Source organism: Geotrypetes seraphini, chromosome 2, assembly GCF_902459505.1.
Source record: "Geotrypetes seraphini chromosome 2, aGeoSer1.1, whole genome shotgun sequence".
Taxonomy (NCBI): Eukaryota; Metazoa; Chordata; class Amphibia; order Gymnophiona; family Dermophiidae; genus Geotrypetes; species Geotrypetes seraphini.
Window position 1 is genome coordinate 329,055,251 of NC_047085.1, and position 18,556 is coordinate 329,073,806.

Consider the following 18,556-nt stretch of genomic DNA (forward strand, 5'->3'; position numbering starts at 1 on the left):
TGGATCAGAAATGCAGAAGACATGCAAAGTTGTATTATCCTGATTGAGATATAACAGAAATAACTTAGCTGGCCAACCGTGTACATAATGAAACTTTCTTGCTTTCACAGTGATCAGCCTTACTTTTCATTATTTTTATTTGTATTTCAGGCAAAACTAATCAACTGAAAGCCAACTGAGCTGAACAGCATATATAGCATCTCATCATCTTATTTCTACTTCTGCTATTAAGCACAGTTACTTACCGTAACAGGTGTTATCCAGGGACAGCAGGCATATATTCTCACATGTGGGTGACATCATCTACGGAGCCCCGATGCGGAAGCATTTTCAAGCAAATTTGATTGAAGATTTAAGTTTGCTCTGCTGCTCCACGCATGCGTGCCTTCCTGCTCCACTAGGGGGCGCATCCCCTCGTGGTCTCCAGTTCACTTAACTAGCAAAGAAGCCAACCTCGGGGAGGTGGGCGGGTTGTGAGAATATATGCCTGCTGTCCCTGGATAACACCTGTTACAGTAAGTAACTGTGCTTTATCCCAGGACAAGCAGGCATGATATTCTCACATGTGGGTGACCTCCAAGCTAACTGAAAAGGGATGGAGGGAAGTTGGCAATTTAAGCAAATAGATTTCGCAATACCGATTGGCCGAACCGGCCATCGCTTCTGGACAGTGAGTCTAGACAGTAGTGGGAGGTGAAAGTATGAACCGAAGACCACGTGGCAGCCTTGCAGATTTCCTCAATAGGTGTGGACCTGAGGAACGCTACGGAGGCTGCCATCGCTCGGACCTTGTGTCCCGTTACTCGACCAAGCAGCGCGAGACCAGCCTGAGCGTAGCAAAAGGTGATACAATCGGCCAACCAGTTGGACAAGGTACGCTTGGAAACTGGGTGGCCTAACCGGTTTGGGTCGAAGGACAAAAACAATTGTGGGACTTTCCGGTGTGGTTGAGTGCATTGGAGGTAAAAGGCCAACACTCTCTTACAGTCATGAGTGTGAAGCGCCACCTCTCCGGGGTGAGAGTGGGGCTTGGGAATAAACACGGACAAGACGATGGACTGATTGAGGTGAAAATCAGACACTACTTTAGGCAAGAACTTTGGATGTGTGCGGAGTATCACCTTGTCATGGTGGAAAACAGTGAAGGGTGGGTCCACTACCAGAGCCTGTAGCTCACTAACTCACCGGGCGGAAGTGAGTGCAAGCAGGAAAATCACCTTCCACGTGAGGAATTTAGGATGGCATTTGTCTAGGGGCTCAAATGGAGGTTTCATTAGTTGAGCCAGAACCACGTTAAGGTCCCAAACCTCCGGAGGGGGTTTGAGAGGAGGGTGGACATTCAGAAGACCCTTCATGAAGCGAGAGACTAAGGGGTGGAGCGAGAGGGCTTTTCCTTCCAGGGGCTGATGAAAGGCCGCAATCGCACTGAGATGGGGAGTTGGTCTTTAGGCCGGAGTGAGATAATTGAAGTAAATAGTCAAGGACCAGAGGGACGGGGACCGACACCGGGTCCTGGCTGTGAGAGGAGCACCAGGCTGAGAATCTGGTCCACTTTTGAGAATAGCAGGTTCTCGTCGAGGTCTTTCTAGAGGCCTCCAATATCTCCTTGACTGATTGAGACACGGGGAGAGAAGTCAGGGGGAAAGAAACCAAGCATTCAGATGAAGAGATTGAAGATTGGGATGTAACAGCGAACCCTGACTCTGTGATAGTAGAGAGGGAAACCGAGGCAGAGGCAGTGGATCTCTGACACTGAGTTGAAGTAGAAGGGAAAACCAAGGCTGGCGTGGCCAGCGAGGAGCAATCAGGATCAGGGTGGCTTTCACTGTTTTCAGGTGGACCAGCGTCCGCAGGATCAGAGGAAACGGCGGAAACGCGTACAGAAATCTTCCCTCCCAGTCGAGGAGGAAGGCGTCGGCCTCGAGTCGGTCCGGGGAGTGTATCCGGGAGCAGAAGAGGGGCAGTTTGTGATTGTGGGGGGATGCGAACAGATCTATTTGAGGCGTCCCCCACTTTTCGAACACCTGTTGTAGGGTCTGAGAGTGCAGTGACCACTCGTGTGGCTGGAGGAGGCGGCTGAGTCTGTCTGCCAGACAGTTTTGTTCTCCTTGTATGTACACCGCTCGAAGGAAGGTGTTGTTGGAGATTGCCCATTTCCAGAGGCGCATGGCTTCCCGACAGAGGGACCAAGATCCTGTCCCCCCTTGTTTGTTTACGTAGTACATTGCTACCTGGTTGTCGGTTCGGATGAGGACCACCCGGTCGTGAAGCAGATGTTGAAAAGCTACAGCTGCGAGATAGATGGCCCGGAGCTCTAGCACGTTGATGTGACAGCGGCGGTCTTCTGCTGACCACATCCCCTGGGTGCGGAGGCCGTCCAGGTGGGCTCCCCAAGCGTACTCTGACGAGTCCGTGGTGAGTACCTTGCTGTGAGGAGGGGCGAGGAAGAGCAAACCTTTGGAAAGATTTGAAGAGTCGGCCCACCAGCGGAGCGATCGTTGCAAGGAAGGAGTCGCTGTCACGGGACGATCGATCGGGTCCCGGTCTTGACGCCATTGAGAGGCCAGGGTCCATTGAGGGATTCTCAGATGGAGACGGGCAAAGGGTGTGACATGGACGGTGGAGGCCATGTGGCCCAGGAGAGTCATCATCTGTCGAGCTGATACCGAGGTCAGCAGTGAGATCCTTCGGCTCAGACTTACTAACACCTCTAGACGCGGAGGGGGGAGGAAGGAACGGAGGCGAACCGTGTCCAGCGTTGCCCCGATTAATTGTAGGGACTGCGAGGGGCGTAGTTGGGATTTTGGGAAGTTTATCTCGAACCCCAGACTCTGTAGGTAGATAATAGTCTGTTGGGACGCTGAGATAACCCCTTCCCTGGACGGGGCTTTGATCAGCCAGTCGTCCAGGTAGGGGAATACCTGAAGACCTTGGGAGCGTAAGGTAGCTGCGACCACCACGAGGCACTTGGTGAAGACCCGAGGTGACGATGCTAGGCCGAAGGGGAGGACTCGGTATTGCAGGTGCAGGTCTCCCACCTGAAAACGCAAGAACTTGCGGTGAGCGGGGTGCACTGGAACATGTGTGTACGCCTCCTTCAGATCGAGGGAGCAGAGCCAGTCGCCCTCGTCGATCAGGGGGTAGAGGGTCGGTAGGGAAAGCATCCGAAATTTTTCCCGTACCAGAAATTTGTTGAGGCATCTCAAGTCTAGTATTGGGCGAAGGTCTCCCGTTTTTTTCGGTACCAGGAAGTAACGGGAGTAGAAGCCCTTCCCCCGTTGGCCGGGGGGAACCTCCTCCACTGCTCTCAGGTGAAGCAGATCTCGAGCTTCAGAGAGGAGTAGGGGTAGCTGCGTCCGGTTGGGAGGGCAATTCCTTGGGGGGTTGTCTGGAGGAATGGCCCGAAAGTTGAGAGAGTATCCTGATGAGATCACGCCAAGGACCCATGCGTCCAACGTGATTTGTTCCCAGCGAGGGTAAAAGACTTTGAGGCGACCCCCGATGGGAAGGAGGCCTGGGACTATGGCGGAGGGGGCCCGCCCCCTTCCGAGTATCCCGTCAAAAGGACGGGGATGGTTTGGTAGTCGCAGGCGGTTGGGACTTGGGCAGAGCCCGATGGTGGGCTTGCGGATGCCTGGGCGGAGGCCGCGAGAAGGCAGGAGTGGATTTTTGTGGGTAGCGGCGCGGAGGGGCCCTGAACGGCCTGGACGCGGGCGGTTTAGGCTTTTGCCGCACGAGGGAGGCAAACGAGCATTCGTTTTTGGAGAGGCGTTTTGTAGCCGCCTCGATAGTGTCATCGAACAGTTCTTTACCCACGCAGGGGAGGTTAGCCAACCGGTCCTGTAAGTTGGGGTCCATGTCGACCAGGCGCAGCCAAGCTAGTCGGCGCATGGCGATAGCAAAGGCTGCCTCTCTGGAGGAGAGTTCGAAGTCATCGTAGGCCGCGTGGAATAGATGGAGGCGTAGGTTGGAGAGGGACTCTGAAAGCAGGCTAAACGCTCCTTGGCGAGAGGCCGGTAAGTCAGTCTCAAAGGCTCTCAGTAGTCCAATGAGGTGTTTGAGGTAAGATGTGAAGGTGAAAGTGTAGCTTTGCACCCTAGAGGCCATCATCGCATTTTGATATAGTCTCCTGCCGAACTTGTCTAGGGTTCGGCCTTCTTGGCCTGGGGGGACCGCCGCTGAGACCCTGGAGGGGTGAGCCTTTTTCAAGGAGGATTCTACTAACAGCGACTGGTGGGAGAGCTGCGGTTGTTCGAATCCCGGGAAGGGTACTATACGGTACTTAGCCTCCATTTTGGAGGGTACTGCTGTGACCATATAGGGGGTCTCCAGGTTCCTGAAGAAAGCCTGTTGGAGTACCGGGTTAGGCGGTAAGCGAAGGGACTCTCTGGGCAGTGATGGCATATCCAGCTCCGCTAGGTACTCCTCAGAGTATCTGGAGTCGGACTGGAGGTCCAAGTCCAAAGCGTGGCCCATGTCCTGGACAAAGCGAGAGAAGGATAGGCGGGATGTTCCCGAGGCCCCGTGCGGGGTTGGTGAACGAGACCTCCGTCGGGTGGAGAAGGATGGGGAGGCTTCCCTCAAGTATCGAGGCTCCTGCTCTGATCCACGCTCTGAGACCGGGGAAGCACTGTGAAAGTGTTCCGGGGTCGTGAATCTCCGACGTCTCGAGGAGCCCCTCGGAGACGATGCCGGGGTTCGGGGTACCGATCGATGTCGAATCAGTGACCTCGACCCGGACTCCCTCGGTGAAAGCCTGAAACCTCGGATCGGAGCCCCGGTCCGAGGGGGAGTTCGGAGGATGCGCGGGTTGGAGAATGATAGCTCCGCCACCCTCAGCGGTCCCGTACGAGGTGTAGGTGAACGGCCTCGTAGAGTGGGGGAACCCCGGGCCTTCTTGGAGGTACGGCGGTTCGAGGTTTCTGTCGTTTTAGCACGATGTTTTGCCCCGCGGCGGTCTGTGGAGGGAGAGCGCCTCGGGTGTCTCGGCGAGGAGTCCGAGGAGGATGGGATGCGGTGAAGCTTGCGCGCTTTTCCCCGAGGTGGCTCGACACGAGGCTCAGGCTGGTCTGGCACATGCAGGGTCGAGGTCGAGGCCGGTTGTAGATGGGCCATTGCAGCGGACAGCTCCGATGAGATCATCGCTCGGAGTAGGTCCTGGAAAACGGGCACGGACAGCATCGAGGGCATGTCCACTGCCTCGGTGCGCTCCACCGGGGGCGACCTCGTATCAGAGTATTCCCGTGTGGTGGAGGCACGGCCCGAAGGCTTGGAGGGCTTCGCCAGGGCTGTGAGCATGGGACTTCCGCCATGCGTCGCCGGTGTCCCCGAGGCTGGCTTCTTCGCTGTAACGGAACCTGAAGAGGGAAGAGGGGACTTACCCAGAGCCGAGGCTTTCTGCTGTCCCGAGGACTTCGGATTCGAGTCTCGAGGCGATGCCGAGGTATTGGGGGCCGAGGTCAAGGCCGGGGCCGAGGCCGGGGCCGACCTCGAGGCAGAGGTAGAGGGTTGGTCGGCGGCGAAGAGATCCGCCATGCGGGCTTTTCTTCGGCGGAGGGCCCGGTTCTGGAAAGTTGCACACTGGGGGCAGGAGTCGGTTGGATGAGCGGCCCCCAGGCAGAGGATGCACCGGCGATGCGGGTCTGTGATGGAAAGAAGCCGCTCGCACCGGGTGCACGTTTTAAAGCCGGTCAAAGGCTGGGACATAGAATCGAAACTGGCCGCGGCTCGGGTCGGTCAAAAACGAAGCAGGAACAAGTTGAAACAAGAAAAAATTCTCGCACAGCGACTTAATTGAGAAAAATAAGAAAAAATCACGGTGCTAGAAGGCAGTTGGGGCAGAGCCTGAAGAAACACGACTTCTAGGCTCAGCGGAAAATTTTGAACTGGAGACCACGAGGGGATGCACCCCCTAGTGGAGCAGGAAGGCACGCATGCGTGGAGCAGCAGAGCAAACTTAAATCTTCAATCAAGTTTGCTTGAAAATGCTTCCGCATCGGGGCTCCGTAGATAACATCACCCACATGTGAGAATATCATGCCTGCTTGTCCTGGGATAAATTTATTTATTTTAAAAATTTCTATACCGTTTTATTCCAAAACAGTTTACTATAAAATTACATACATAAAATATTGAAACAGGTCAGAACAGATAAAAGCTAAAGCAAAGAGATTCAATCCTTACAATAGGTCAAATGCTCAAAGAAATGCATCAACAAATAATTGCATTTTCAGCAATTTTCTGAATGAACTCCTATGCCATTCCACAGTTTTACTCCTGCACATGAAACGGTCATGGCATTCGTTTCCACATACTTGGGACTGGCCTTTGTTTTCAACAATGCTAAATTATTTCTAGATTGCTACCAGACATACGCAGCGCTGTACAGAGTCACAAAGGAGACAGTCCCTGCTTGAATGAGCTTACAATCTAAATAATCAAAACAGAATGCCAGGGTAGGATGTTACAGTTAGAGGGGATGGTTAAACTGCTCTCTAGGATGGTAAGCAGAGGGCAGAGGGGATTAGTGTTATGAGCTGAAAGCTGTCTCAAAAAGATGGGTTTTCAGCCTTCTTTTGAACGAGGGAAGGGAAGGTGTGGTGGACGGGTAGTTTATTCTAGGCATATGGGGTGGCGAGATGAAAGGAACGAAGTCTGGAATTGGGAAGTGGAAGAGAAGAGTACAAATAAAAACAATTTGTCTGAGGAACAGAATTCTCGTGGTGATGTTAAAGGAGAGACAAGAGAGGAGAAAAACTGAGGAGCTACAGAATGAACACACTTGAAGGATAGTAATAGGAATTTGAACTGTATGCAAAGGCGGATAGGGAGCCAGTGAAGTGATTTGAATAGAGGGGTGAAACGAGTGTAGCGAGGCTGGCAGAAGATAAGTCATGCAGCAGAATTTTGTACAGATTGCAGGGGGGAGGTGGTTCAGCGGGAAACCTTTTAGAAGTAGATTGCAGTAGTCTAAGCATTGAGGTTACGAGAATGTGGGCGAGGGTCCAGGTAGTGTGCTCAGAGAGGAAGTGGTAAATTTTGGTGATGTTGTAGAGATAGAAGTGACAGGCTTTAGCAGTCTGTTGGATGTGGGTAGAAAATGAGAGGTTACAGTCGAAGATGACTCCAAGGTTAAGAGCAGAGGAGACAGGAACGATAACTATTGTTTACAGAGATGGAGAATGTTGGGAGAGGAGCAGAGGGTTTAGGAGGAAAGAGCAGAAGTTCAGTCTTGGACATGTTTAGTTTCAGGTGGTGGCAGGACATCCAGGCAGCAATATCACCTCAGGTTGAAACATTTTCTTGAACTTTAGGTGAAATCTTGGGTGTAGAGAAGTAGATCTGGGTTCAACATATAGGTGATACTGGAAGCCATGGGAGGCACTGAGGGAAGAGGTCCTAACCAACCACTAGTGGGATAGCAGCAGAGGAGGACCCACCTAAAGGTGTGATGGGAGAGGTAGGAAGCAAACCAGCAGAGGACAGATTTTTGGAATCCAAGCAAGGACAGCGTATCAAGGAGTAAGCAGTGATTAACAGTACCAAACACAGCAGACAGGTCAAGCAGGATGAGGATAGAGTAAAGGCTCTTAGATCTGGCCAGGAACAGGTCACTGCAGACTTTGGTAAGGGCAGTCTCTGTGGAATATGAGGGGTGAAAGCCATACTGTAGAGGATCAAGAGTCTGTCGAGATGAAAAGAAGGCAAGGCAGCACACTCAAGTAGCTTGGATAGGAAGAGAAGAAGGGAGACAGGGCGATAGTTCAAGGAGCAGGTAGGGTCCAGAGAGGGTTTTTTGAGAAGCGGTTTAACAACCGCATGTTTGAAGGCATCAGGAACAGCAGCAGTGGAAATGGATAGATTGAGAATATGACAAATTGCAGGGATAACAGTATGTGAGATAGGGTCAAGAAGAGGGTGGGAATAGGGTCTGAGGAGCATGTAGTAGGCCATGATTTCAGAGAAGGAAATAAAGTCGGCGGGAGTTGGAGGAAGGGCAAAGGGAGGTGGATCAGGAGAGGGAGGATGTGCGGGTTCTTCCTGATTTGTTTGGGTGAAGGAAGAAGGGATGATGGGAGCTGGAAGGTCAGGAGAATTGATGGTGAAAAGGGGAGAAGGATATGACCTTGCAGCAAATTCAAGGGTGATCTTGTGAATCTTGTCATGGAAAAATTCAACCATCATCTGAGTAAAGAGAGGAGGGGTCGGAGGAGGGGACACTTTGAGGAGGGAGTTCAACATGGCAAAGAGATGGCATGGGTTGGAAGAATGGGTGGAAATTTCAGTGCGTCTTATGAAGCGAATGTAACTTTTTTTTAAACACCCCCCACCCCGGTGAACCTTTTTAAAATGATACACTTGTTGGGAGTATGCGGGCTGACTGCTGCCCGCCGCTGCTCCCCGCCGCTACTGCTCCTGCTCCCTACTCACCTTTGTGCAGGAAGAGGCGGTCGGAGCATACAGCGAGTGATTTCCTTCACTCGCCAGCGCTCCGGCTGCTCTCTTCTGCCTCTCCCGCTGCCCTCTCCAGTCTCTCCTACGAAAAACCGTACTGTAACCTTATTCACTAAACTAAAATCAGCATGTTATCACAAGCTAATGCACGTTACAAGCCTCATTAATCTCAATGGGGCCTAGTTATTAAGCAACATAAATCTGGTGAACAAAGATTAGAAAATGAGAGCCTTTGACTGTAAGGGACAGGGACAGGGACAGGAAATATCTACTCTGTCCAAATGCAGCTCACCTCAGGTATTAGAATGATAAATGAACTGCTTACTGTGGCAGCTCGCTAAGCTGAAAACTCACCCTTCCTCTCCCGGCAGTCTGTTACAAGACATGCACATAGTGACCAAGGGAAAATAAAAACTGCTCATCTGTAAAGCATGTCCAGCTTTTCCTCTTGCTCCAGGAACTGAGTATATGATATATTATCTCCTATCTGCTTTTTGGGTTGCACTCACCTACATTGACCCTGAGCCTTTTGCCCACTTACTTAGGGTTACCATGTGGCTCCAGAAAAAGGAGGACGGATTGAGACATCTGGGTTTTACTTCTACTGAAAGCAATGGAAGTAAGGAGGACATCTGGGCTTTACTTCTATTGAAATCAATGGAAGTAAAACCAAGATGTCTCAATCCATCCACCTTTTTCTGGAGCCATATGGTAACCCTACGGACTTACTACCATTTAAAATTCTGGGGTGGGGGATGGTGGAAAGAAAAACCATGCAGCTGAAGTACTGCAGGCCTTCTTTCATGGCTGCCAATTTTTTTGTTTTGTTTTTTACCCAAGGCCTCATATTCCTCCTCTTATAGCCATTTTTGAAGAGGGAATTGCAGACCTGCCAAGTCTCCCACTTTCAGTGGGTCATCTCCCACACTCCCATGGGCCGAGCTGTGATCTCCCACTGAGTGGTCTCCTCGTCCAGCAGCAGGAGATGACATTTTATGAAGCATTTCCTACTGCCTCTGGTTGGGGAGGCCACTCTGTCTCTGGCCACCAATTGGTTGTGCTGGGGCAGAGCAATGGATGGGGCCAGGTGGAACAGTGGGCGGGCCAGGCAGAGTGATGTGCAATTCTGGGCAAAACCAATGGGCAGGGCTAGGGGTGGACCCTAAATCTCCCATTGAGTGGGCTGGACCCTTTGGCAGCTCTGGAACTGCCAAGGCAGGAGTGACTAGGGGACACTTTTACTCCTACTAGACCACAGGGTTGAGTAGATGTAGAATTTGAAAAAGGGATTGGGACAGGGCAGAAGGTGGATTCGTCGTTTTTATGAAGCGATCTGGGATGGAGTGGGGCTACCATACTTGCACCAACCCCTTAGGGATAGCAGGCTCCAACTCCAGCATTACTGAAGCCATCAACAACTGATGTTCCCAGCCACAACAATGCCAGCTCTGTTTCTCATTGAGCTTAGTGAATCCTGTAATAAAGTTTCCTATAAAATTACACCCAAATGTATTATACAGCAGGATAATAAAGAGGGGTCTTTACCCCTCGGGGGACAACAAACTACCTGTTGTACCTGAATATAACTTGCCTCGAGTTACCAATAAAGAGATGTGAGCTAAATGCAAATACTGTACATGAAATAATTACACACATTGTTGCAATACACACCCCCAGCCTCCAACACACACAATCCCAACCTCCGAGAACATTTCCGCTGAATGCAGATGAAAAGTACATGCTTTATCTGTAAACGTTGACCAGCAAACAATTTTTAATAGCATTTTTATCCACGCCAGCAGCCATTTACACAGATAAACTGCTTTTAAAAAAAACCAACAAAAATCCTACACTGTCATGCTTTTAGCCTAATTCAGTGTATTTCAAACTATGTGCCGGGGCACATTAGTGTGCCTTCTGAGATTCCTAGTGTGCCACGGCACACTGAGGAGGAAGAGAGGCGCCTGCCAGCTGACTTCCCTACACAGTATGGCGCCAGCACTGCCCGATTCGCTGAAGGCCTGCATGTTTCCTCTTCTCTCTAGCGTCCTCCAGCTTCCCCCCTGGCCTCCCAGTCTCACCTTTAAAGCTAATTATAGGTAAAATGATTTTATTTTCAATATAGTGATTGAAATGTGTCAGTTTTGAGAATTTATATCTGCTGTGTATATTGTGTGTATATGAAAATGAATAGAAAAAATTGCATTGCAATTAGTAAAGGGGATGGGATCTGGGTCAAAGCTTTGGGTGGGCCTAGGGAGGTCTGTGATTGGGGTACTCAGTTGATATTTGTTAGACTTAGGGGGTACTTAGCTTGAAGTAGTTGAGAAACATTGTTGTAGGCAATCAGCTGGAGCCAGTGCCTCTCCTTCTCTCTTCCCTGCTGGCACCCCCTACTGGCGTCTCAGGGCCCATCTGGAGGGCCTCTGCATGCGTGGACATCGACGTGATGATGTCATGCATACGTGTGATGTTATCACAGCGACATCCGCGCACTTCTGGGTGCCTCAAGCCCGTGGCCACTACCTTTACTGTGCCCTGGCTAGAGAAAGTTTGAGAGACACTGGCCTAACTGATCAAACTCTCAGAGGAACAGTAAATCTACACTTAGCCATGGAGAATAAGCTACCCGATTCCCAAACAGAAGTTCAGTACCCTGCTTGTATCACAGGCTTCTTTATAAGAAGCAGGGAACCATTATATAAAGAATATTTCATGGTGGGGGTGGGGGTTGCATATAAACAAATCTGGCCTCCAATGAAACTCTTTATCCAATACATTATTTTTCCCTAGTGAGAAACAAAAGAAAATTATTTGTATAATTTGTGCATGTTCTTCCCTATGTTTGACTGCATATTTCTTTTTATTTCAGTTTGTTACTTATGTTTCTGTCTAAATGCAAAATTTTCAATAAAATATTTGAATTTAAAAAGAAATACAATTTATATAAAGCAAATGTCAGTGACATCATTAACCCCCACCGTCTATAAAACTGTAAGTGCGGTTTTCAGCGCTGGCCACAGCAGTAACAGCTCCGAGTAAATAAACACATAAATACCACTAAATGCATTAGTCCCCAGGGTCCTTAGCTCTTAAGTATGAAGGCGCTTGGAAATATGGTACCATCAGTGCATTTGTATAATACAGCACAGTGTTTAAGAAGAACTGCCTTTCCTGTGCCTCCTCAGATTGTTTCTATGTTGATGGTGAGAAAGGGGAGCTTACAGCTCCTTATGACCCTGGGCAAATCACTTAATCCTACACTGCCCCAGGTATAAAACTTAGGGCTCTTTTTACGAAGCCGCGTTAGCGGCTTTAGCGCACGCACAGTTTTAGCGCGCGCTAAAACCCGCCCTAGCCGAAAAACTACCGCCTGCTCAAGAGGAGGCGGTAGCGGTTAGCACAGCTGGCAAATTAGTGTGCGCTATTATGCGTGTTAAACCACTAACGCGGCTTCAAAAAAGGAGCCTTTAGATTGTGAGCCCTCTACAGACAAAGAATGTACCTGCATATAATATATGTAAACCCAATTTGGCTGTACCACTGGAAAGTGATGTATCAAATCCATGACTCTATATGTGGAGCCATAAGACTGCAGATAAATGACCTTAGAGCACTTTCAGTAAGACTAGGAAGACTTAAGCACCTTGACTTAACTTCACATGAAAGACTGCACCCTCAGCACTTCCCCTTTACAATAGGCTGGGGTACTGGTTCCATACTACGGCACAGAGTGGAGGGCTGCCTAGTGTTCCATGGCAATCTCTCATCCAGGGGCCCGGTCCACCCTTGATCATGTCCTCTAATCCAGGAGTTTTCAACTCAGTCCCCGGACACAGCCAGCCAGTCACATCTTTATGACACCCACAAAGAATATGCATGGAATAGATCTGCATACAATGGAGGTAGTTCATGCAATTGAATCTCAGGCTCGTTCACTGTGGATAACCTGAAAACCTGATACGTTAAGTATGTCCTAAGGACTAGATTGAGAACTACTGCTCAGTCTCTCTTACATTATAGTCTGTCATGCACGCATAATTAGGGTTACCAGATTTTCTCTTTAAAAAAAAAAAGGACACCTTGCCGTGACCCACCCCCACACAAACCTTGTCTCCTTCTTCGAGATCGGGGGTCACGTCTGGAGAGCCCCTGAGCAGACATCAACACGATGACATCAACCCCATGTGTGCATGCATGTGATGTTATCATGTTGATGTCCATGAATGCGAAAAACCCTCCAGATGTGGCCCCGAGCTCAGGGCCTTCCAAGACCCAGATAAACTGTTGAGTTTTGCAAATCCATCCAGGCACCCGGACAGTACTCTAAGAAGTGGACACGTTCAGGTTTCCCGGACATCTGGTACAATTAATGCTGCATAATAGGATAAATTACCAGTAAGCATTATGCCGAATATGGGAACACAACTCAGAAAACTTCCACTTATTACATCATGGGGACAGGTCCTCTTACGCTGAGAGGTCTCACAGATCCTCTCCTGACTGTCAACTTGGAAAATACATGAATAAAGTTCTTGCTTACTAAACTACAATACAAAAGGCTTATGAGGTGGTAGCGGTGGGGATATGTTATGGATATCACAGAGATGCTGGACCCAAAAAAAATGGAGACACTCAGACTTTCCTGGAACTCACCATTACAAAAGAATTACATTTTATAAAATTAAAAATGACAAGCCAAACTCAACAGTCAGAAGGAATATACAAAACATTCTCTGAAGTGGGAAAAGAAGTAATAAAAATGCTTTCTGTCTCCAGGCGGTACTGCAGCTTTCAACGAGATCCCTCTCCTCCGTATAAAAGGACTTGCCTCAGCACAATTACTTGAATATATCTGATGCAATATGCAACTTAATGTTTCAGCAACGGCAGAGGAAATTAAGTTTAGTTCTTTGGCACACCACTGAGAAGTCACAACGTTGTGTTTTAAGCTCTCTTCACATACAGAAATGTGATCTCCTAATGTACAGAAAGGAGCAACTGCCTAGATACTTGAACTGCAGCCTTATGACTTGAGTCAACAACATCCATGGATGCAGATATCAGCACATGAGGGTGGGGACCAAGAATGCTTTCTTCTTAACTTGCTGAATATGTCTATTCTGGAAAAACAAACTCAGAACTCTCCTACTCCTAATGCAGTCATCCTTTCAGTTGAGACGACAGAATCAGTCTGCTGTCTCAAGCTCATTCCACGTAGCAGCCTGCACACATAGACTGCGTGCGATTACCAATAGTCACCATAGTAACATATAGTAACATAGTAGATGACGGCAGATAAAGACCCGAATGGTCCATCCAGTCTGCCCAACCTGATTCAATTTAAATTTTTTTTTTTTTTTTTTTTTTTCTTCTTAGCTATTTCTGGGCGAGAATCCAAAGCTTTACCCGGTACTGTGCTTGGGTTCCAACTGCCGAAATCTCTGTTAAGACTTACTCCAGCCCATCCTCCTCCAAACGGCCATGCACAGACACAGACCGTACAAGTCTGCCCAGTAACTGGCCTAGTTCAATCTTTAATATTATTTTCTGATTCTAAATCTTCTGTGTTCATCCCACGCTTCTTTGAACTCATTTGAACACCATTTGAACATCATTTGAACTCATTTGAACACCATTGCAACTAGCACAGTGCTTCTCAAACTTTTAACTGCCACGAACCCAGTTAGCACATGAGGAAATCTGTGCAACTCAGGCAGATACGGCTGGCATACTTTCCCTTTCTCTCTCTCCACCCCCCTCCCCACCCACACCCCTTCCTTTGACTATGTCAATTATGGCAAGAGGAGCAGTAGAGAAGTAGCATGTCAGGCTCTGTCCTCTTCCCTAGGGCTATAGTGCCAAAGTCAGCACCATGGAGTCAGTCAATAAAATTGTACAAACTCTGACTTCAACTTCAAAATGTAAGCTTACAATATTATAATATACTAGTCTTTAAGCCCGTTACATTAACAGGTGCTAGAATAGATGTGTCTGTCTGTCTGTGTTTCTTTATCTCTCTCTCTCCTTGGCCGCTGTCTGTGTCCTTCTGTCTCCCCCCCCCCCCCCCCGAGCAAAGCTGTCTGCCCCCAGCACACACCTCCCCCCAAAGCAGCCCCCTTTCCCTCTCCCTAACTGTCTCTCCATGGCCCTCTTCTGTCTTCCACCCCAGAGCAAAGCTGTTTGCCCTAAGCACACCCCTCCCCCCAAAGCAGCCCCCTTTTCCCTCTCCCTGTCTCTCCATGGCCCCTTCTGTCTTCCCCCCAGAGCAAATCTGTCTGTCCCCAACATACCTCCCACCCAAAGCAGCCCCCTTTCCCTCTCCCTATCTCTCCATGGCCCCTTATGTCTCCCCCCAGCACACCCCTCCCCCAAAGCAGCCCCCTTTCCCTCTTCCTGTCTCTCCATGGCCCCTTCTGTCTTCCCCCCAGAGCAAAACTGTCTGTCCCCAGCACACCTCCCCCCCAAAGCAGCCCCCTTTCCCTCTCCCTATCTCTCCATGGACCCTTCTGTCTCCCCCAGCACACCCCTCCCCCAAAGCAGCCCCCTTTCCCTCTCCCTGTCTCTCCATGGCCCCTTCTGTCTTCCCCCCAGAGCAAAACTGTCTGTCCCCAGCACACCCCTCCCCCCAAAGCAGCCCCCTTTCCCTCTCCCTCTGGCCCCCTGTATTGATCCCCCTGCTTACCCTCCCTCCATCCTGGCGTCTTCTGGCCTGCTCCTCTTCAAAGCAGGCTGCGATCATTGTGGCGGGCCCTAGTGAACCTCACAGGCCGCTCCCCAACCCGGAAGCATGCTCCCCCCCCAACGTGATCCCGTGCGTCAAAGGGAACGTGCCACTGAGGCCGGAAAGCGGCCCATGAGGGCCGCCAAAGCCGGCCACGATCACAGGCTGCCCTGAAGAGGAGGATCAGTGGCGGCAACAGCAGCGGTGAGCGAGGGCGGGAGGTGTGTTCGAACTTGCTTCGGGTTGGTGAGGTGAGGGCGGGAGGTGTGTTCGAGCTTGCTTCGGGTTGGTGAGTGAGGGCGGGAGGAAGGGAGTGGCCAGAGTGATCACTGGCCGGGTTCTAAAATGGAACACGGCCACGGATCACACACCACAGCGGCAGGGATCATGCTTTTTTAAAAGCGCATGCGCCGCTAACGTTTTATTATATAGGACTAGTTTATTAGCCCCGTTAAATTAACAGGTGCTAGAATAGATGTGTACACTTAAGCATTTCTTTCTTTCTGTATGTCTGTCTCTCTCCCTGCCCCTGCCTGTTTTTCTTTCTGTCTCTCTCCCTGGCCCCCTGTCTGTCTGTCTGTCTTTCTTTCTTTCACCCCCCTGTCCAGCAGCACCCCTTCCCTGCTCCTTCTGAACAGCAGTAGCCCTTCTCCCTTCCTTTTACCTCCCTTGTCCAGCAGCCCCCTTTCCTGCTCCCCCTGTCCAGCAGTAGCCCTTCTACCTTCCTTTTACCTCCCCCTGTCCAGCAGTAGCCCTTCTCCCTTACTTTTACCTCCCCCCTGTCCAGTAGTACTCCCTTATTCCTTCCCTGCTCCCTGTCAAGCATCCGCTAAGCCGGGCAGCCTTGAGGCTTTTGCTAGGCTGGCCCACCTCGCATTATCGAAGTGGGCCAGCCTAGCAAATGCCCTGCCGCTGCTTGATGAAATCGCGGTTGCTGCCGCTGCTGGTCCGGAGGTGACAAGAAGAGGCGTCCCAGCAGCGGTAGCATAGTCAGAAGGCAGAAAGTCAGCGGGCGTCAGAGATTGGGGGCAGGAACATTGCTGGGGAAACCACTGCATGTGTTGCAAACCACCTCAGGCTTCTACTGCGCATGCGGCGACACGGAAGCACGGATCACGAAGCACGGACGCACAGAGATTGAAGTGTGCATGCATGCTAAGGGTTTTATTATAGCAAATGATAAAATTATCATGTTATATTTATATATCTTTGTCCAGGATTTAAACAACTGGTAAATATAAGCTATATTTACCAGTATTTCAGATGCAGAATAAAAAATTTAAAGCCTAATATAAGGAGAGAAACAGGAATTAGGATCAAAAGTTTGGTGTACCGACTCCATAACCCTGCTCTCCTTCTCTGCAGTAGCACAGGACACTGTATTGCCATGCAACTCAAATCTGCAGGGGAGGAGAATGTGGACTGATATGCAGCTGCTTGTCCCCTCCTCTTGTGACAGCTCATGCTGGATTCACAAGTTGTACAGATGCCAGCAGAGCCCAAGCTCACACACTTTGTAGGAGACAACACCACCCCTGCTAACCACAAGGGCTTCCAACACTTCCTGTAGTACAGGATTATTTCAGTCTCTGTTCAAGCACTACTTACAGAAAAAGAAAACTGAAACTATGGCAGCTTGAATTTACTCCTAAATCAATAATGTTACTGTAATTGCATCCCTGAAACACTGTGGTAGTACTGTGTCATCACCCCAGACCGAGCCTATGTCACATCCCTTCCACCATCCATTGCCATTTCCTGTTCAGAGGATGGGAAAGGTGGGGTGGCATGCCTGCAGAGATGCATCCCTAGCCCTCTGCAGACTGGAGCCACATGGGCTGTTCCAGTGCCCCTACTGCCACAGCACATCCTAGAATCATACCTTCTCACCCACAAAATTGTACGAGACAGCTAATTCCATCTCTGGATCAGAAGCTAGCTCACTGGATTTAGTTAGCCTTAAACCACAAAAACAAGAGTATGTCATTTAAAAAGTAGATGCTTGCCCGCCTGTATAAACCTACTCTTATGGAGTCTGGGACTGTTCGACTGAATTGGCCCAGAGGTTGTCTTAGACAAGGCTAGTCAAAAAGGTCCCTATTTGTTAGGTCAGTTGGATAGTCATTAACTAATCATGCCAGCTTTCCAAGTTGGTTGATGATACTAGCTGAGTCCCTGCATTTGCCAGTCTTTCTAAAGTTCAGGACACCATCCGAATGAAAAAAAGATCCAGAAACCATTGGCATGAACTTCACACCTAGTAGCTGCACATTGCCAGCAGTGAAATGCAGCAGCAGACAAGGACCATATTATAAGATCTGGGGATGTTAACCTGCCTTTAAAACAAACATAGGAGATATCAATGAAAGATCAGAGGCTTTGTGTTTTTCTGTTTGAGGGATTTTTTTAATGTTCAGAAAACCTAATTTGTGGTTAGCTAATCATGTTATTTCAGAGGATTTAAAGTTTGTATTTCACTTTTGAATTTTTTTTGGGGGGGAATAGGTCTTGAACAAACCAGTATGCACAATAAAAAGGCACTCCATTAACTATGCAGTCTGTCTGGCTCGACACCCACACCATCTTTCAAATTACATGCTTGAACACCACATGTGTGATCTTGTAAAAAGCAGGCAGAAAAATCAACAGCCCATAAATAAAAATACTATAGTGCTGACATCCAGCTCCAAAACCCAGGAATGCCTTTTTTTCATGAATTTCCCTCCCTCGTGCCGCGTTTCCAGCGTCAGGACCTGTAAGAGGTCACCGACAGGACAGTGGTAGCCAGAAGTGGCTCAGGGAGATCAGAAGTCAAGGTGCAGAAAATGGTGTCACTGTTGCATGGGGCTTCCAAAAAAGGCAGGGAGGGGCAACTGGCATGGAAAGTCCATGCTTACAATCCAAACCTTTGTCAACATGCTTGGGAGACGAGAGTTCCGATAAAAGACATGGAGGGATGCCCTTCAGCCATGGCCTCGCATTTAGTTTGTGGCACACTGTTCTATACTATACTATACTGTTCTCCCTGAGGAGCTCAGAACGGTTTCCACGAATTTATTCAGGTATTCAAGCATTTTTCCTTGTCTGTCCCGGTGGGCTCACAATCTATCTACTAATCTAATCTAATCTTCTATTTCTGCGTCGCTCATACCTAGGTAGGCTCAAGGCGACTTAAAGAGGAGGGGTGAGGAAGGAGAAGAGAAGAGGAGAGTAGGAGGGGGTAGGGTGAGGGTGAGGGGTGGAGGGGGAAGAGAGGATACAGGTGTTTAAGTGTTAAACAGATGAGTTTTCAGTTTCTTCCGGAATATGGTGTAGTTAGGTTCCGTCCTGGTCATTTCAGTAAGGTCATTCCAAGTTTTTACTACTACTACTACTATT

General features: G+C 49.4%; 1 protein-coding gene across 4 annotated transcripts in view; it reads right to left on the reverse strand.

Annotated features, from left to right (window-relative positions):
• Positions 1–18,556, reverse strand: part of LIMD1 (LIM domains containing 1) — a 141,212-nt gene that overhangs the window by 113,782 nt on the left and 8,874 nt on the right. The gene's annotated exons all lie outside the window — the stretch shown is intronic.